Here is a 22,016-nt window from a genome sequence, read left to right as displayed (position 1 = left end):
GGTTCTGCTGCATGCTGGAGAAGTGATGCGTCAAATCCGGTCAGTAGGGGGAAGTGCTGCGTCGATTCTTCTGGATGGTTCCGGTCTGTGGGTGATGCGTCAGAAAAACTTGCAGCACAGGTACAAAGCGTGGAAATGTGGGATGCGTATGCGATCGACGCAGGCGGCATCGAGCGGCGCTGCATCGTTTTTTTAGCCGTGACCCCTTGATGCGTCGGGTTTTGCAGCAGCGACAGGGGCTGCGTCGGTTTCTGCAGCAGCTCGGAGATGTGTGGGGATTCTTCTCGCACAGCTGTGCTTCTGTGGAAATCACAGAAATTACCGTTAGCATAAGCTGAAGCCATTTTGTTTATGGCATCCATTTTAGTTAGACATGGGTTAGCCATGTGCTTCTTCCGTCTTCACTGTTGCCTGCTTTTCTATTCTACTTGAGTCTTCAACTATAGTTAACTCCTTTAGTACTGAGCCAGAGCACTGCGCATGCTCAGAAAAACCTGAAGCTGCTAGAATGCAGCTGTCTTAGACGGTAACTGTCAGGCTGTTTCAACTGATGTAAGCAGTAATGTTTCCCCTCCCTCTTTGCTGACCAAGACATATTTGTATGCCCATGTTAGTCAATAACTATTCCTGTATATGCCTGTACCTCCTCTTTGAATCTCCATGCTTATTCAGCTGTAAACAGAGTATATAGCACCCTTGGTTTCTGTATTCCTTGAACTACCTTGTACAGTGCCCGAGGGTGTTGTATCAATGTAGTCCCACTCATGAGAGGTAAATAAACGTATTTCTTTGATGTTACATCTTCCGTGCCAATCTCTTCGTTGGTTTTAGAACCAGTGGACTGAGAAGGGTGAACCCCTGCACCGGTGGGCCCCTAAAAGGCTCTTTTTTTACACACCACGGCAGAAAAATTGCCACAAGAAGAGCAATGCATCTATTTTCTTTTAGTTGCATTGCTTTTCCAGCTCCCAAAAGCAGGAACAACCTCCAGAGGCCCAACACAGTCACAGGCACCTCTTGGCAGGTCGGAAATCCCAGCAAGGAAGTTCAGTGGAGCTGGGGGTGACATCTTTGTGTCCCTGAGACTTCAGAACAGGAGGGCAGCACACACAGGCCCTTGGAGATCTTCTTCAAGCAGGGGGCACAGCACTCAGCAAAGTCCTTATCCTTTCCTTGGCAGAATCGGCTACTGCAGGCCAACTCCAGACAGCACACAGCAAAGGGGCAGTACTTCTCCATCAGTTTCTTGAGCTCTTTTCCTTGGCAAAGGTTCCTCTTGGATTCCAGAAATTATCTTTCAAATTCAGGGGGTTTAGGTATAATACTTATACCCCAAAATGTATTTGTTCTCTTTGTGCAAGGGTATCTGAGCCCAGACCAAACAAGTTCTGTCCTCGCTGGTGCAGTATAACCACAGAGGGTGGAGACAGCATTGTGCAAGGGGGACAGGCCCTATTCAGGTACAAAAAAAATCTCCTCCCACTACTTTAAATTCAGCCAAGGTCTATTCCGCTGAGCTCTGAGTCATCCAGGAAGGGCTAGGCACACCTCAGCCCCACCCCTTCCACCCCAGTGGCTGTCTACAGTGAATGCACATCCCCAGCCCCAGTCACTCCAAAACCAGACAAGCAATACATAACCAGGCAGAGGCACACAGAATGGTTAAACAAGAAAATGCCTACTTTCTAAAAGTGACATTTTCAAACACAATATGAAAACCATCTTTATTTGAAGATGTGTTATTAAATTCTGAGTTCAGAGAATCTAAACTTTATTTCTCTATCTTGTCCCAATGGGCATTTATGCTTGTAAGATGTTACAAAGCATTTCCCATTTTATCCTATGGGGCAAGACAGCCTTTCAATAGTGAAAATCGAAATTGGCAGTAATTCACTATCAGGACATGTCCCACACACCAGTGCATGTCCTACCTTGGCACAATCAGTGCTGCAGTCCCACTAGTAGAATTTGATTTACAGGCCCTGGCACACTTCAGTGCACTTTACTAGGGGCTTATCAGTAAATCAAATATGCCAATCCTGGAGAACCAATTGTAACAACAATTTACACAGAGAGCACTTGCACCTTGACACTGATCAGCAGTGGCAAAGTGCCCAAAGCATCTAAGCCAGAAAAAACTAAATTCAGGACAGCACCAAAAATACAGGAGCTAGTGGCAAAAACTCAGGGGAAATCATGCCAAGTCTAACACCCTTGATATGGAGTAATGTGTTGCTTTATTATGAGGCAACTTTGCACTGGAAAGTAATTCCAAGAAAAAATGTTGTGCAGGTTAACCCAGCATGAAATATTTGTAAATCTGGGCCTTAGTTAATTGCACCATATATATGCAAACATTTTCATGACTTGGCTTGTGCATGGACTCTTAGAGTCCATTGGCCCAGCTCTGGCTCAGCTTGCCCTCTTAATTTGACAGAACGCCCACCTCTATTGGCAGCTCTGTCTTAGTACATACAGCTGTCAGCCATTTGATAAAATTGAGGACTGAAAACTTTGAGTCCTGTCTATTTGGAGTGATTTCACAAATCTACCATCAAGGTTTCTCATAGCAGAAATGAAGAAGAGAATATGGAGTGAAAATATATTTTGAATAAGTGATCCTAGGGCAGCGACCCCAGGACGTGTGTTGGACGTGACCATAGCCTTGAGTTCCCAGGGAGAACTACCAGATGGCTGGGTAGGGCGATAACTTTAGAGAGATTTATGGGGGTGCTTGGGGTATGACACCCCTCATATTCATTCTTGGCTTGGTAGCTGGGTCTGGGGGTCCTGAGCTTGGTCTGCTATGTCTGTATTGGTTTTTCTTGCCATGCTCATTTCCTTAAGAGCTTATCCCTTGTACATCTTTTGGAGAGGAAACAAATATATATAGTTACTAGTTTACCAAAAAAATAATAAATCTGCATCCATGGAAGTACTCCTTGAATGGGTGCCAATGTGCTACTTTTTGAAATTCACAAACATTAGCAGTCGTAGGCTTGGAATGCTGAGCCAGCCTCAGGTTTCCAGCCATCCCCACTGGCTATCAAACACCCAAAATGCAATAGGATGAATGTGTGCAAATAGTGTAACCAGTAGCAATCGCTCAGGGTAGCATTCCCACCTTTTTTTTCAACCGCTGTGTCTTTCTAGACAGTGGCACAGATAATGCAAACTAGTGCTGACCCTGTGTCTCTTGGGAACAGTCTATCCTGAACCTCGGTCATCTCACCCTCCACCCTGCACCCCACTACTTTTTTAGTTGGGAAATTTGAGATTTCTGCCCCCCAAATGTCACTGACTATGCAATACTAAAGTGACCTGGCGTCCTGGATTTGCCGGGACAGTCCTGGTTAGCTCTCGCTGTAGCCAACTAACAAGAGGGCTTTGGAATGCGGATTATGGCCAGTGCATGTGAGGCATTCAAGCGCGAAGCTGGCATCTGGACTGCTTTCGCCAGCGCGCGCTCGGCCTCCCTTCCTGCTCCCCCTCTTACTTTTGTTATCATTCACACCCCATATGCTTTTTCCCTCCCACCCTTCCTTTGATGCCAGAGGGCTTTAGAATGCGGATTATGGCCAGTTCATGTGCCTCACCATTTGCTACCCCGCCCCCCCCATCAGACTTCAAAGGCTGCCGCTCCCCCGCCCCCCCATCAGACTTGAAAGGAATGCACTCCCCGCTATCTTGTTCTATTAGCCCTACACTCGCCATGCATTAGCTAAAGCTCACCAGTGGCCCTTTTGCCCCTCACTAAAAGCTCCTCTCCTCACGTCTCTTGCTCCCTCTCGCACCCACGCTCTTTCTGTTACTCCTTGCTCTCTTTATCTCCATTCCTCCCCTGTAGTTCTCTCTCATTCTCACGCTCTCCCTCACTCTCCCCGTAACATCCCTCTCGCTAACCTACTTTGCCTTTCAATTATGAATATAGAAAAATATAAGCACTACACCCTCCAACTCCACCCTCCAACTCCAACTCCACCCTCCCACTCCAACTCCACCCTCCAACTCCACCCTCCAACTCCAACTCCACCCTCCAACTCCACCCTCCCACTCCAACTCCACCCTCCAACTCCAACTCCACCCTCCAACTCCAACTCCACCCTCCAACACCAACTTCACCCTCCAACTCCACCCTCCCACTCCAACTCCACCCTCCAACTCCACCCTCCAACTCCAACTCCACCCTCCCACTCCAACTCCACCCTCCAACTCCACCCTCCAACTCCAACTCCACCCTCCAACTCCAACTCCACCCTCCCACTCCAACTCCACCCTCCAACTCCACCCTCCAACTCAAACTCCACCCTCCCACTCCAACTCCACCCTCCAACTCCAACTCCACCCTCCAACTCCAACTCCACCCTCCAACACCAACTTCACCCTCCAACTCCACCCACCAACTCCACCCTCCAACTCTACCCTCCATAACTCAGGAACACCACCACATCACTCAGGGACACCACCACATCACTCAGGGGCACCACCACATCACTCAAGGGCACCACCACATCACTCAGGGGCACCACCACATCACTCAGGGGCACCACTCAGGGGCACCACCACATCACTCAGGGACACCACCACATCACTCTGGGACACCACCACATCACTCGGGGGCACCACCACATCACTCAGGGGCACCACCACATCACTCGGGGACACCACCACATCACTCGGGGACACCACCACATCACTCGGGGACACCACCACATCAATCTGGGAACACCACCACATCACTCGGGAACACCAGCACATCACTCAGGGACACCACCACATCACTCAGGGACACCACCACATCACTCGGGGACACCACCACATCACTCGGGGACACCACCATATCACTCTGGGACATCACCACATCACTCTAATACACCACCACATCACTTTGACTATCACCTACCCAGCTTGACTTCGGGCTAACGCACCCGCGTCTCTCCTGACCTTACCTTTCCCCTCCCACTTCCCCCAACCCTCCCCCTCTCCGCTCCTACTCTTTCCAGCTTCTGTCCTCTGCCCTCACATGCCCTTGCCCTTTGTCCCCACCCTGTTTTTCTGTGAACCTCTTCCCTTGCCACTTGAGACTGATCTATTTTGTCTGATGCCCGATGGAGCTACCTGGTTTAGCTATAGGGGAAATGGGCCGTGGATTCCCTCCTTGGTCGTCACCTACCCAGTCGGTCTTTAGACAGACTTCCTTTCGTCTCTACGGTTGTCTCTTCCCTTATCCTCACTTTCCCTCCGCCCCTACGCCCCACTACTTTCGCTCTCCTTTCTCTCCTCCCCTAAATGTATTGCTGATTGTTTGATTTAATATAAACTTGTTGATCTTCTTCTGGTATATTGTTGAACCACATTGTTGCACTTCCTTTCGTCTCTCCTGTCGTCTCCTACCGCATCCTCCCTCTATTTATCTCTCTCCCTCCCTCCTCTCTCAATGTTTTGAGACTGAACTATTTTGTCTGATGCCCGATGGAGCTACTTGGTTTAGCTATAGGGGAGATGGGCCGTGGATTCCCTCCTTGGTCGTCACCTACCCAGTCGGTCTTTAGGCAGACTTCTTTTCGTCTCTCCTTATTGTCTCTTCCCTATCTCCTTTCCTCTCTCCCCTGAATCTCTCCCCTTGCCTGCTACTCTGCCTACGCCCCTGTCCTTTGTGCCCTTTGACTTAGCACTCCTTCTCCCCTTGTCGGGGAAAGATCCAATATTTATACTCTGAAGTCTCAGCGAACCCGCTGAGTGAGTCCACTGCACCAAGGGAGCCACTCACTATTGAGGTATGGTATGGCACCTCTTGCCAAAGCACTCCCTCTCCCCTTTTTGGGGAAGGATCCAGTATGTAGGCCTTGGAGTCTCAGAGACCCCTCTGAGAGAGTCCACTGCGTAAAGGGAGCCTCTCGCAATAGAGATAGAGAAGGGATACCACTTCCCCTGGGATCACAGCTTACTGGACTTTGGACGTTGCCTTGACTCGTCTACCGGTTTGTGTCCCCGTAACCCTTCCCCTCCTCTCCCCATGCTGTGTCTCTCACCCTCCCCTCCTCTTTCCCGCCTTCATTATCTGTCTACTTCCCCTACTCCAACCCCCCTCCCCTGAATCTTTCACCTTGCCTTCTTTTCCCTTTACGTGTTTGTGCTTATTGTTTATCTCGACCTTACAAGTAACTATGTTGCCATGCTCTAAGAACTGTGTAACCTTTGTAACGATGTATCCTGTAACTATGATCTGATGCTCATGTAAAGCGCTCTGATACCTCCGGGTCTAGCCAGCGCTATATAAAACTTTTTTAAAAAGAAACGACATCATCACTCAGCACCACAACAGCACTGTCCTTGCTTGCTACCAACAAGCAGTGCCATAGCCAATAGGACTCGCATTAGGAAAGTGTAAGCTATTGGCTTTGTGAATAACGATGCTATTAATTTATATATTTTCAAAGCCAACACATATTAAAAAAATGTGTCATTTACAATACCAATAGCTCACACTTTCCTAATGCGAGACCTATTGCATTGCAAATGCTTGTTCACCATCAGTCCCAGCAGATTTCGGCTCATGTGCAGGTTTTTAGAGAGGGTCAACTTGAACCAGTGAGACGCACGTTTTGGGTGTTCTAAAGCTGTGATAGTTAGCAGCTGTTATAAGTAAACAATTTAATTGACAGGTATGATGCTGATTTTAGAAATTACATTCAATGGGGCAGATTTATGAAGGCCTTGCGCCGCCGGTGCGTCACTTTTTCCCCTGTTAAAAATGACGCACCGGCGGCGCAAGGCCTTCATAAATCTGCCCCAATGTATTTTCTTAGTGCCTCTTCTATGTTTATATGTTGCTAAGAGCTGTCATTCTGTACCACTCCGTTGATGTAAAATTGTAGTCCTATTTTTTTCAAAATGTTCCGGTTTTTGGTTCTCATGATCTGGTCACCCTATGCTACACCCCTGTCTACCAGCTTATAAGAATCCACCAAAAACCTACTGTGAGCGGAGGACTACTTTATAGTCAAGCATTCTGAAGTGTGAGCCACTTGACATATGAAGAACAGTTTTTGAGGGTCAGGGTGTGGAAGAGGCCACATCAAGGACTGGATTTGGGGAGTCGAGAAGGCGATGGCTATCAGTCACCAGTGAAGGCATGTTCCTCATGGCTCCTCGGGCAGATGCTGTAGCATATGTCCCCCATTAGCGGGACAGCGATAATGCCCTTGGGCTGTAAAATCATAATACTCCATTATCTGCGATTTGTTTCCACTAGACAGAGAGGGATTACGGCTCGGAATGAGTGGAGCAGCCATCTGTCAGGGGAGACCGAGCCTGTGGCCTCAGACTCGGCAGACACTGCTGCGGGTTCTTTGGGTGAGAGAGAGGCGGTGGTTCATTTGAGTGAGTGGTTGCCTCGCCTGCGCATGCTTTTGCCCACCGTCATTCTTTCGGCTGCAGGGCAGCTTGAGGGTGCTCTGTACCATCAGGCCCGGCACAGCCCCAGCGACGAACTGTCAGCACATGAATCGTGTCAGCATGTCGCACGTTCACACTGTTCTATTCGTTTCTAGTATTCTAGGCAGAGGTACAACCCCAGAGCCTGTGTGCGCCTCAGTCTGACACGCCCGGCTGCTGCTGCCTTGACCCGCTGTACTGCCTTTCCTGCCCCGATGCCCAGGTCGGGCCACTGCCACGCACAGCCTTAGGAGCCGTTTATCATACGTGTTAGTGCGGCGAGTTCACAGCCTGCTCCGGCCCACCTGTACGAGCGGCCGGCCTGGCTCTTCCTGCAGACTGGGGACTGCAGGGCGGCCTCCAGTGACGTGCAGACACAGGGTGGAGGGTGGCACTCGCTTTTCCCAACTCACAGGACTGTGCTCAGCAGCAGCAGGGCCGTTTTTTGAGGACAAAGGGAGCGATTGGGTACTTGAAAGTTTCGTTTTTTTAGCACACAAGGGAGATGGTGTAGTGGTAAGGAGCAAGCAGGGCTTGGGGGTCAGAGATAAGCTGCAAGTGGTGCTGGGAGGTACAAACTGCATAACGGCAGGAGGAAGGGAGGCAAACAGCTTTTGTTTAGGTGTTCTATTATATGGCAGCAGATTAAGACTACTTTTAGAGACTACAAGCAGGCAGAAGCCCCAATCATATCAGACAGTCATAGCTGGTGGACACTGAATCCCTCCTGATTAACCCTTAAAACCCTTGAAGTGCTGCGAATAGCCAGATTCTATATGTGGGTGAGGTGCCAGGTTAAGAGCAGATTCATACGAGGGTGAGCTTCAGTCTGGGTCCCATGAGGGCAAATGCCCTGAACCGAAGTATCTTCAATGCACAAGTGCTGCCAATACCCTTTGAGGAGGTGGGGACAGGACTCCTCTAGGTTGGAGCTGGGCTCATGGCGTTATTCCTTTAATCCAGCCCGTTTCTCCTCTGTTCCAGTGCTTTAAATGGACAGGTACTGTTCGGTACTGAGTGCCTGCACTTCTTTAATTTGAAAGAGCGAGCGCCTGCACTTCTCAGCCCTGCTGCAATACATTTAATGGGAGCGTACCAGCCCTGTTCAGGAGCAGGGAGGTACTCAAAGTCAAAAGAGTGAGTACCTGCACTTCTATATATCCATTTAAAAGCATTGCTCTGACCCCGTGCTGCATTTGTTCATAGAAGGCCTCTAAAGATCGTTAATTTATACAGGTCAAAGATCAATTTACTGAGAAACCTTGTCTTTATTTCGGTTTCTCATAGGCTCATATGCTAGGGGGCAGCTAGCCAAACCAAGAATGAGTAAGTTACAAAAGGAGTGTGAGTTACCAAATGAGAAAGTCTGTGGTGGTAAGCACACTGCGGTATAGGGGCAAAGATTTTCCATGACTTGCATCTTGTATGCATTACTTTTTTAACGCAGACCGAACGCAAAGTGTTGGATTGGTATTACAAAGTGTTCCCATGTGTTACTTTCCATCAATGAGGCGTTGCATGGGTGGTCCATGCGCGTCCCATGCATTTACCCATAGATTTTAATGCAAACCATACTTAGAAAGACTTGTAAACATGGATTTGGAGCAAAATCATGTACCTCCCTGGAGCTGGCATAACAACACTAAATCTTTTTTATATTTCCTTGTTTTTTCATCATTGCATGTGACCTGCATTCTGCAAAACACACACATACAGAGGTAATTGTGTTTAAGGCATAGTTATTTGGGCAGGAAGTAATTTCTTCCTGCACAAAAATCATGCTGACCACAACACACACTTGCACTGTGGCAACTAAATGCTTTTTCTAAGTTGGGAAGGAGAGTAAAAATAGATTCCCCAAAAGATTAAAAAGTTAGCATATGAATAAGTACTTTAATGAGCATTTAAATAATCCATCATTGGACAGCATTTTCAATTCCACATGTGAACATGTGAACCAACTTGATATTAATGGAAAATGAAAACTCAGAAACCACATTGGAAGAAACCACATTATGGAAAACCAATTTTGGGAAAATACAAAAAAACTTAAAATTAGAGGAAACATTTACATTTTAAAAGAAAGATAATTTTAAGAAACAATCTAACATTACTTCAAACGTTGGTGGATTTTAGGACTTCTGTAGCTTTTATTGGGTTCAGGGACAGATAATGTTTTGGTTCAGGGATGGATGGAGTGTAAGGGTGTTGAGGTGTATGAGGGTTCATGGATGGGCGGAGTTTCGGGCTGGTGAGGGTTTTTAAGGTTCAATTATGGGTAGCGGCCGGGGTGGTGAAGCGTTTTTAAAGTTCAGAATGGGGTGAGTTTTTGGGTCATGAGTGGTTTTAAGTATTCAGTTATGGGTGTAGTTGCAATGTAGAAAGAGTTTTTTAGGGCTTAGGGGTGAGTAGTTTAGGGCGGTGAAAAGTTCTTATCAGGCATGGAAGGCTGGTATTTATGGCCGGTGAGGGTTTTTTAGGGTTCAGGGATGGGGAGAGTTTGGTTGTGCTGAGGTGTTTTAGGGTGCAATAGTATAAGTGGGAATTAGTCATAGAAAGGGGTTTCTAGGGTTCAGGAATTGGTTGAGTTAGAGGTAGTGAGTGATTTTATGGCTCTGAGACGGTAGATTTCTGGGGTTGAATAGGCTTTTAGGCTTCAGGGAGGAGTTTAAGTGGGGTGACAGGTTTAGGGGGCAGGGACTGGTGGTGTTTAGGGGTTGTGAGGGGTCAACAAACATTGTATTTATAGGTGGTGATGGGTCAGCAAATCGAAAACATCTGAAGTAATGATTTGATGATGTATGAAATAATATCCCCTCAAGTAAAGCACTGAAAAAATATCTCAGACAAGACTGCTTCTGAAAGTAAGACCTGCAACCATTGCATTTACACTTACAAAATATGCATTCAAAAGCCAACTTCGACCAAAAAGTCATTCTATGAATTGGTTTCTATGCAAAGGTAAATGCCATTCATTCTGAACCTTTTCATTAAACATTTTAGATGGAATGGTTTCTCAGTAATGGTATTCCATAAAATAGTTTTTCTATGAAATCACATACAACCAATCAGCCTCAATTAGTAGAGGGTACATGCAACTTTATGGTCCTACCGGCATTTTCTTAAAGAAAACATATACGATATTCATTCACGTATTATATTCATGGCGTGAGAGAGAGACATAGCACAGATCACACGTCTAAGGCTATTTGGAACAATAAAATGAATTTATATTTTCTTTTTATATTTTGCAGTAACGTATATCAATTCCTTTACAATGGTTTCTTTAACATGGTTTCGCCAAAAGAGAGTGCATAAGAAAAGTGTTTGACGAAGTGCTCATGTGTAAGGTGATCAAGAGAGAAAGAAGTCTAAATAATTTCCAGGATATATTTTTTATAGTTTTGACCAGTAGCTCCTAAGAATGGAATCAGCCAAGGTGAGAAAGCCTGTCCGATCGAAACAAATCTTTTGCGCAATGGCAAGTGTCCATTACATTTAATGTCAGAAATATTTATTTGGCTATATTCCAAGCTATAAAAGAATACATTTTAAAAGACAAAGAATGCCTGATTTAGAAAAATAAACAGTGTAATCTATATTTCTTAAAAAAGAAAAAAAAGCAATTTACCAATGTCCAGGTGAAAAACTCATGAAATTCATATCACCACCCTAGACACAACAATAATTAAACTAAATTTAAAAAAATCTACATTCATGCAGCCACATGGCATAATTTTTAGACTTCAATAAATATATAATGCAAAGATAAGATTTAATACCAACTCATTTCCCAACAATATTCCTAAGTCGAACTGAAGAGGAGATATATCTATAAACCATCAGAAAAATAAATTCATCCTTTAAAAGCTGGCGATAGTGCAAAGCTGCCTGGCACCTTCTTATTTTTAAGTATTTTAAAAGTGGTATTAAAAAGGTGCGCCTTGGATTGATGTAAAGATTGCAAAAGAACATAAAGTGCAACGTGCTCTGCTTCGATTGTGAATCACATGGACATACATCCAATCCGGCATCTGTATATACATTTCGTGGATATGAAACCAGTAGATGCAAGGTTCCAAACCTAAACCTTATAAGGTAGTGTCCATATTTCAGAGAAAGTGGTAGCCGAATCCTAGCAAAGCATTCAATGGAACATTTATATTCAATCCAGGCTAGAAACAGAAGTGCCGCTGTTTTGACCCGACTGCTGCGTGAGGTGGATTGGGCCCATGCATGCAGGTCTTCATCAGGACAGTAGAGCGAAAAGGGTAGTGCAACCTACAATAAGACAACCTAAAATCAGTAAGGGCTGGGTTCCATGAGAAAATGTGCTCTTTTAAAACACCAAAAATTCAACCCAGACCACTTACCTACGGTGGTGCATCCACACTGTAGGTGTTCAACTCAAATACATCCTGCTATCTTAGCCAAATGCTCAGGGTACAGTGAACACTCCAAAAACGGTCTAGAATCACACAAAAATCACACAAAAATCAAATGACACTGTATCAGTGGATGTAGTCTTAATTATCAACAAAAAAAATTACTTGATGCGTATAAGACCGCTTACCTCACTTTGGATGCTGATCATCGCGATTCAGCTCGTAAATTGCAACAGAGTAGACAAACCAATTAGGACCTGTCTCCTTTCCCATTGAATGGAAACCAATAGTGATAAAGCTGTATGTTCACAAATCAATCGTAACTGTAACCAAATATAAAAATCAGTCAAAATGCCCTGACTACCAGGTTAGAAGACGTTTAACACGGAGGGGCGTGGCTAGCGCCCGACGACGATGGCAGCTTCTCCTTAAATCACCCGGGAGGCGCGGAGAATGGAAATCCCGGCGTGACTCCGTGCAACTTTATTTTCCCCCGAAAGCTACGGATTTGGTTGTCGGAAGCTATGGAGATTTAGAGGGACACCCTTACCCATCCTGCTGCACCATTTCAAGGACTTTTTTATTGCAAGTGAGTGTAGAGCTGATTTTTGGAATTGCGGCCGCCATTTTGTAGAACCGCCGACGGAGCTCTGCTCCTAGCGGTTCTACACGGAAGCCAGACTTTACAAATTTTAATGTTGCCGCTTTTTTCTCCTGACTGAACATAGTCATGCCTCACTCAATTGCCACAAAACTACAGCATCGCTGAGCTTAGCGCTTTCCTCATGCGCTTTGGATGCTTTCTCCTCACGACGCTGCAGCCATTATCTTCTCAGCGTTGACGCTGCCTCCTATCCAGCTTCATTGCAGTTGTTACTTCTCATGAAATAAGCGCTTGTTTGGTTTATTTTGCTCATTCTCAACAGAACTTATCTTTACTTCACAAGTGAGTGTTACACTAATTTTTGGAGTCGCGCCGCCATTTTGTAGCTCCGCTGACGGACTTCTGTTCCTAGTGGTTCTACATTGTAGTGGACTTTCACACATTTCATTACTGTCGCCTTCTCCTCTAGCCTGCGCACTATCATGCTTCACTTGCTTGCATCACTATTGTGGTTTTACTGAATTTAGCGCTTTCCTCATGCGCTTTGGATCCTATCGTTTCATGATATTGCAGGCATTTCCTCTTCAACGCTGATGCATCCTAATAACCAGCTTCACTGAGGCTAGGCATTTTCTTGAATTAAGCACTTGTTGTTTTGCATGCTACTCATTGATAGCGCGCATCTTGTCTTCAATTACTCTTCAAGATTGCTAGAGTTATTGCTCCTCAAATAACATTCATGTCATGGTGGACATACTGACGCTACCCTACAGTACATACTTGTTCTCAAAGTTATTCATATAAATATGTATACCCTAATGTTTTACTAAGCTTAATAGAATAACTTGCCTTATCATATGTTCTTTTCATGACGTGCTTTTCTCCTTTATATCGGCTAGTATGTATTTAACTGACTTTTCTTTGTAGGTCACTTAGTACCAACTTACTTTACAGCATTAAGTTCTATTGTTATTGATTATCTCTGATGTTATCCTTTTTGAGGGTATTTGTTTCTTCTTGTCATTTGTGAGCTACCTCAGGAATTATTCTTGAATTCACTAGCTCTATGTTGGTGGCACCTTTGCCTTAGTTACTAGATATTACTTTTGCTGTCATGCACCGCTCATACTGTTTTCATTTATATTAGACAGCCTATTTGAAACGCATATCTGTTCTAATATTTCCTAGTTCAATGTGTTTATAACTGTTCACTTTTTCCCCTATACTCTTGTACTTATTCATTTACTCTATGGGTAGACTGTCTAAGGATCTTCACAAGCCCTCTCCAACTCCACGTAAATTTCTCCTTCATACAAGTTCTAGGTATCAGTGTCTCGAGATGGATGACTCCCTCGACACCCCTTCTAAAAGCTCCTCCTCACCTTCAGCTTCACAAACGGGTGCAACCACTAAGAGTTCAATTAAAAGACCGAAAAAAGATCCGCCTTCTCCTCCCAAACAATCTTCATCAGTGACATTGGACATTATTTTAGAGGAGATTAGGGCCCTGCGCCCCTTCATTGAGGAAACTAAAACTACTCTTCAGTTGTTATCTGACAAGTGGTCAAATGTCGATGAGCGTGTTACTCTTCTGGAACAAAACGTTGAGGCTCTTACTTCTTCTGTTTCCAAAGTTGATCCGCTCTGTGCACAAGTTTCAACACTTCACAAACAAATTGAAAACTTGGAAAATAGGAATAGAAGAAACAATCTGCGCATTTATGGCCTTGCGGAAAATTCAGAAGGTTCCGATGCTCTTGCTTTTTTCAAATCCTTCTTGCCAAAAATTCTTCAGTTACCGGAGAGCACCAATCTCAACATACAAAGAGCTCATCGCTTAGGTCCTCCTCCTGTTGGGTCATCTAACTCTACTGTCAAAAGGCCGAGAGGTGTCATTATCTACTTCCTCGAATATACAGATCTACTTACAGTTTTATCAGCAGCCAGAGCTATGCCTCGCATCACTTGGTCTGGAAATACTCTTTTCTTCTCGCAGGATTATGCAAAATCCACTGCTGATCGTCGTAAAGAATTTCTTTCACTTAGGCCACAGTTGCGTTCTATGGGAGCGAGATATGGGCTCTTCCATCCTTGCCTTTTCAGAGTGACTTTTAACAACAAAACTACTACTTACGATGATCCACTAAAGCTAAAGAGTTTCCTTTATTCTCACAGTGTTGTTTCAATGGATACTGCTGCTTCATCAAGCTCTAAATGATTATGTTTACATGCTGATTTTGTATTATTGCATGGCTGTTATGCTCTTTACTGTTCATTATGATTGTTATGTTTAGACATTTTCTCTAGTTGTTTACTCACACTATTTTCATATTTTTATTGTTAAGCTTTATCCTTCTTTTTTTCTTTCCCCCTTTTACACAGATTTTCTTCCTCCACGTTATACCCCATCCTTATGTCCTTGGAGTCCGTTGCAGTCATATTCCTTCCCTGCATTCCCTTTGGAGCTTAGGACCCGTCATTGTTCTATGTGGCCTCCATCCTCCCTCCCCTTTGTATGTTCTCGACAATATGTAAGTTGTTCATTCTTCTCATTATGCTATTTTGTTCTCACATTTCTTTCCTTTTCTTTTCATGCTCCTTATGCTCTCAATTTCCGTCTTACTACATTGTTCTTCTTCTTATTTTCTATTTCTTTCTACTGTTCCAGTCTCCTCACTTCCCTTCATATCCTCTTGCTTTTCTCTTTTCTTTTTCTTTTCTTATTCTTAGTTTTCCCCTTCATCATATAACTGGATTCTACTCTGTTTTCCCCTTTGTTTTTCATGGAGCTATTTTCTTTGTTTTTTTCTTTGTTTTTTGGTGTTTCTTCTTCAATTTCTTATATGTCTTAATTGTTTTTATTCTTCAAATATGTACCTCAACTGGTGTTTTGCTCTATTTCTCTAATCTTATTGTATGCCTTTAAATATTTTATCTTGGAATGTTAGAGGTTTGCATTCACCAATCAAACGACAGAGAGTATTATCTCACCTAGCCAAGCTAAACGCAGATATAGCCAGTATACAAGAATCACACCTATCAGCAGATGAATCTGTTAAACTGAAGAGGGGTTGGGTGGGTGAGGTCTATTTTTCCCCAGGTGATGGTAAGCGCAACGGAGTCCTGATTTTGTTTAGAAAATCTCTTCCCATCAAGTTAATAACGCATTGTACAGATAATTCAGGTAGATGGGTGTTAGTGAACTTTACTCTAGACAATGTCCCCATGTCCATTTTAAATATTTATGCCCCAACGACTGGTGATGCCTCATTTTGGACCTCCTTAGCACCGCACATTACCCAACATTATGTTGATAACTTTATTCTTGTGGGTGATTGTAATGAGGTTTTTGACCCATTTCTGGATAGACATTCATCTAGCGCTTACATCCCTCACAAGTCACAAAAATCTTTTATACAACTTATTTCACAATATAAGCTTATTGATGCATGGAGACTCTGCGATCCCACTTTGCGAGAATACTCTTTCTTCTCACCCCCTCATCATACTCAATCCCGCTTAGACTATTTCTTTATTTCCCATCACCTTACCCAGTCCCTTATCTCTTCTGACATTGGTTCCATCCTAATTTCTGATCATGCACCAGTCTCTATCAATTTGGATGTATTACCAAGGTCTACTTCCATTAAAAAATGGCGTTTTAATAATGCTCTCCTTCTTGATTCACAATTTGTTTCTTTCTTTACATCCTTTTTTCATGAATATTTTTTGTTTAATCACACTGATGATATCAAATTTCCTGTGGTCTGGGATGCTTTCAAAGCATCAGCTAGAGACTTTATCATTAGCTATGTTTCGCGCAAACGGAAGAAAGCTCAACAAGCCACTAATGACCTTCTTTCTAAAATCAAACAATTAGAGCACTCCTATTATACTTCCAAATCTAAAGATTGCTCGAATGACCTCATTGCCACTAAACTTCAATTTAATAAAGATTCCACATATAACGTTTCCAATTTTCTTTTAAAATCTAGTGCTAAATTCTATGGTGGGCAGAATAAGGCTGGGAAATTGTTGGCCAATTATTTGAAGGTAAAGCAACATACAGTGAACATTGACTCCATTTATAGTCACGATGGTTTACTAAAACATAAGAATGATGAAATCCTACAAGAATTCCTACATTTTTATGAAACATTATATTCCTCTGATTCAGCTTCCTCTGAGCAATCCATTTCCCAATTCTTGTAAAAAATTTCTTCACCTTTCGATACTCCTCCAGATCTTTCCTCATTAGAATCGGACCTTACACAAAAAGATCTCCTTCAAGCACTTAATTCTCTCAAACATGGGAAAGCTCCGGGCCCGATTGTTTTACTGTTGAATTATTTTCTTATTTCTCAAAATTACTTATTCCCAAATTACATACTCTTCTCTCCACTTTTGTTCAAACTGGTTCTGCTTCTGGTACATTTTCTGACGCCCTCCTTTGTATTATCCCGAAACCAGGAAAAGATCCACAGCATTGCAAAAATGATCGTCCTATTTCTTTGGTCAATATTGACTACAACATTTTTTCGAAAGCGTTAGCCTTGCGTTTAGAATCTTATCTACCCGATCTTTTAGGAAAAGAACAATCAGGTTTCGTTAAAGGCAGACTGCTGACAGATAACACTAGATTATTTTTTGATATTCTTTCTAAGACCTCGCATTCCTCTCATCCCCTTGCAGCCATAGCTTTGGATGCCGAGAAGGCTTTTGATCGAGTTGAGTGGTCATATCTTTTTCATACTCTGAAGTGGTTTGGTTTTGGTCCCAAAATTTCCACCCTGATTTCGCTTTTATATTCTCACCCTAGAGCGGCAATTTCGGCGAATGGCAGCCTATCTTCTTATTTTTCCCTCAACAGAGGGGTTAGACAGGGATGCCCTCTTTCACCTTTTTTGTTCAATCTTGCTTTAGAACCTTTTTTATTGAGAATTCGTCAAAATGATAAAATACATGGCTTCAATTTTCATAAGTCTGATATTAAGATGGCAGCATATGCTGACGATGTGTTATTATTCCATTCCCTACCTAATACATCCCTTCCTGCATTTTTTAGATGAAGTTAACTCTTTTGCTCAAGTTTCTGGTTATAAGTTAAATAAAGATAAATGCGAAATCTTGCCCCTTACTAAAGTTACTTTCAAGGATGATTTTTCTGCTTCGGGTTTTACTTGGAGTCCCAACTCTATTAAATATTTAGGTCTTCATTTTACATCTTCTCTTTCGGGTACAGTTACTAAGTGTATGGAAGACTGTATACATAAATTGACTACTCTCACTACCAAATGGCATCCTCTATACTTGTCATGGTGGGGGAGATTAGATACAATTAAGATGATGCTCTCTCCTATTGTCTTATTTACCATTTCCAATATACCATTTGTTATATCCTTGAAACACTTTAAGAAAATTAATTCCATTTTATCTTCCTTTTTGTGGGGACATAAAAAATCTCATATGTCTTTATCCAAATTAATGCGTCCTAAAACAGAAGGTGGGGTAAATTTTCCGAATTTTTCCTTATATCACAAATCCTTTTTATTAAATCAAGCGTCAAATTGGTTTTCAGATTCCACTTCATCCTCTCCTCTCTGGTTGACCTTAGAACATTCTTTCTTATCTCCTTTTTCTTTCAAGGAGTATCTTATGTTTTCTCGTAAACCTCAATCTTTATCTACTCCCATTCTTAAATATACTTCCAAGATCCTTCCTAGCCTTCCCATTCCATCCTTCTTTGATCAGCCTATTTGGCATAACACATCTATTTTAATTAATAATAAACCGATTTTTGGGGGAAATCCTGGAGATCACGTGGCCTCATTTGGGTGCATCAATTATTTCATCACAATCGGATTATTTCTTTCTCATTAGCTGCCACCTCTTTTACTCTACCACCCACTTTCCGTGTTAAATACTCGTTATTGACACTTGCACTACAACATGCTTATGATGCTTTTCTTGTTTCTTCTCCTCCATCATGTCACATGGTCTCTGATACACCCTCACTAAGATCTTTACTTCTTAAACATTCTAAAGCTTCAACAATTTATGCATTTCTTCAAACTCTACCCTCACCCCGCATGAAAACCAAAACTGAAGAAGCCTGGGAAGAGGATTTAGAGGTTTTTTGGCCTATTCAGCTATGGGACAAATTATGGTTGAAAATCTGTAAATCTTCCAGAGCTGCTAATACAACTCAGACACTATTTTTTATTTATAACCGTCTATTATTGCCACCACTCATTCTTAGCAAACAATTTCCAGACACCTCTGACAAGTGTTGGTCTTGCTCCTCACCTTGCGCAGACCTATTCCATATGCTTTTCAATTGTCCCCTTGTTTATAGTTTCTGGGTGCAAGTTTGGTCTCAAATTAACAAGATTTTCTCTTCCACTCATTCCTTTTCTATTTCTCACATTTTCCTGGGGAGTATTTCTCCTATTTGGGATCACTGTACTTTCAGGGTTAAAATAATTGACTTATTATTGGCAGTTGCATTTCAACAAATTACCAAAAATTGGAAAGATTTTACTAAAATCTCTTTTCAGGCTTGGTGGTATGCTGTCTGCTACAATCATAGATTAGATACGACTTATGTGTATCCCTTGATTCTAGCTACAAAAAGAAGAGAATTGTGGAGTCCAGTTACATTATTTTTTGATTTCAGTGCTAAATGCTCTCTGTCTTTATCTCCAATGCAACAAGAAGTTCCTAAACCTCCATAACTTCCTATAACTTATTAAATGTACTGCTCTTATTTTACTATTTTCTTTTATCTATATTATATATTTATTATGCTTTTCATTGCTTTATAATATACCAGTTGCCAGTTTTGCTTATAATCGTTCTCAATTTTTGGTGTCTCTTTTTTCATTTTGTATTATTACCACTATTAATCTTGCTGTGTGATTTTCTTTGTAAATTTCTTTGACTTATTTTGTAACTTTTGTTTTATTGTTCAATAAAATTCTTTCTGAACTTAAAAAAAAGAAGACGTTTAACACAACAGAGTAGAAAAATAAAGCCCCTAAACGCTGTAGCGCTTTGCTCTCTGGGTCGTCTGACTCCAACTGACAACTCGGCTGTCTGAATGAGCTTGGACATGCTTTTTTGGGAGGTAATGAGCGTCAGCGTGCACGTCGGGCGTGCACGTTTGCTCAGCAATGGCTCATCCTACGGACCCCGTACTATTACATGGCCCAAGTTCAAAGACAAAAATTGGCCAAACAAATGGTGCCTCTCAGAATGTAATCACATCAATAAAACTCTAGGGTGGAAAAGTGAAACAAAGTTACGAGCAGTGTACGGCGGACAGAGAAGGTGTCTCCTTCAGAGAATATATTTTCTGAAGAATATATGCATGTACTTTTTTCAAAACATCCAATCCACAAGTGGAGCAGAAGAGATTGCGATGGTGGCTTGTACAGAGAATGCAGTTCTTAAAAAAGGTATGTATAGTGTTTTCATGTTAATACAAACAGTCCACAAATGGAGCTGGAGAGATGGGATGGTCAGAGAAACATTAAAAAAAGCAGAAGCGATAGCTCATTCCCACAATAAATGTAAAAGTACATAAACATGTACATTACATTGTACAGAACACAAACACAAATACAAATATAAGTCTAAAAAATGTAATGCTCTGATTCTTCATTTCTGATAAAGTGTTGACAGTCAACTAAGGAAGAAAAAAGTGAAAGGATATGGTAATGATACAAATCTAGGTAAAACAAAATCACAGTGTGGAAACATGTCTGGTAATCTCATACTCGATCAAGACCCTTGACAGTTTGTGCAGTTGGTGCATCCATTTGCACTCTCGTAAACTTAATATGTTGTTACAATTCCCTTCCCCTGCGTTGGCAGTTACCTTTTCAGTGACCAGCCATTTCAAACTGTCAGAAGGATGTCCAAATGTGTTCAAATGCTCCACCAGTGGCGAGTCCTGAACATTGCACCTGATTCTACTGCAATGTTGTAATATGCAAGCTTTTACTTCTTGCCTCGTTTGATCTATGTACAGGAAGTCACAGGGCCACATGATTATATATATTACATCCATGCTATTACAGTTGGGTGGTCCTTGAATGCGTGTGTATGTGTGATTGTTGTACGTAAAGGACTTGGTCTCTGAGGTCCAAATAAATGCTTTACAGTGACCACATTTGAAATGTCCTTTATTCTGGGGAGTGTTTCATTGTGTGAGTAGATTGGTTATTGGGGTACCACATAAAAGGGACCTCACAATATGGTCTTTCACACTTTTGCCTTTCCTGAAGGCATGCATAGGTACCTCAGGAGTTTCTCCCTCATCTGCCACCAGTGACCAATATCGGTTTATGATTTTCTTGATGTCATTACTGCGTGTGCAGAATGTAGTCACGCAGATCATTCTGTTATGTGGTACCCCTGCTCATTGTTTGGGCTTCAAGAGAACTTCTCTCGGGCAGAACCAAGCTCTCTTTCAAGATCTTTTTAGAAGGCTTTTGGGATAGTGTCTGTCTGCTAGACGGTTGATTAGTTCTTCTGATTCTTCAAAAAAGTCAGTGGAGTCTGAGAAATTGCCCATAAGGAAGGTTGTCCCTTAGACCCCTTGGGTGGTGACTCAAGTATCGTAGTAATGGAGGGGCGTGGCCAAGTCGTGGACCAAGATGGTCGCACGGCGCTGAATCTCTCTTGGCCAGTGACATTGTGGCCCTTTCCCGGATTCCACGGCGGCCTAAACTCGTGGGTCATGAGGCGGAATTGTCCCGCCATCTGTATCTGCCGTCTGGAGTGTCTGAGAGCGGTGGAACGGGCGGAATCGGTATCCCAGACAACAGGAGCGGAACGTAGAATGGCTGCGAGGAGGCGGCAACGGGGAGCAGGAGCCGAGGCGGAGTGATCGTGCAGAGCGGATTCCAGATTGAGGCGGTGCGGTAAGTCGCGGAACGTTCCCCGGGCCGTTGCGGGGCCGCACACCAGTCTAGTAAGCTCCCCCTTGCGGATGGTCTATTTGGCCTTCCGCGGAGTCAGCACTGTGTGCCCCCTCAGTAGTGCAGGCCGGTGCGAGCGGGGACAGGGCCTGTTCGCACATCCTAGCGTAGGCCTCAGCCACAACCTCTATTATCCCCTCCGGGCCGGCGCTCTTGGGGGAGGCCCGCACCGCCCTCCTTCTCTACCTCTCCCGGCCTGAGAATCATCACCACGGCCCCTCCCCTGCCTAGAAGTTAACGACGGGAGCCCTGGGCAGCTACTGCTTGTAAGGTATGATACCTCAGCAGACACCATGGCGAGAACTGCAAGAGACACATACACCATGAGGTGGCCCCGGTCCTCCCTTGTGCAGTTTCTCCTACCATAGCTAAAATTAGACGGTCTGCCGATTCTGCCTCCTCTACACCATCCGCTGCACATTGTCCTGACCCGCACTCCAGGCGTCCATCCATGCGGTGCTAGGCCGGACTACCTAGCGGTTACCTAGTACACCAACGTCCTGCTCATAACACTCCTTCAATGTCACACCCAGGGGCCATTATCCGCAGTTACTCCACTTGCTCTCCTGCGCTGTTGCGGCATGGGTCGCAAGGATCCCAAGCAGC

This window comes from Lissotriton helveticus, chromosome 3_1 (genome assembly GCF_964261635.1).
Source record: "Lissotriton helveticus chromosome 3_1, aLisHel1.1, whole genome shotgun sequence".
Lineage (NCBI taxonomy): Eukaryota > Metazoa > Chordata > Amphibia > Caudata > Salamandridae > Lissotriton > Lissotriton helveticus.
The sequence above is the reverse complement of the archived record's forward strand: the minus strand, read 5'-3'. Positions refer to the sequence as shown.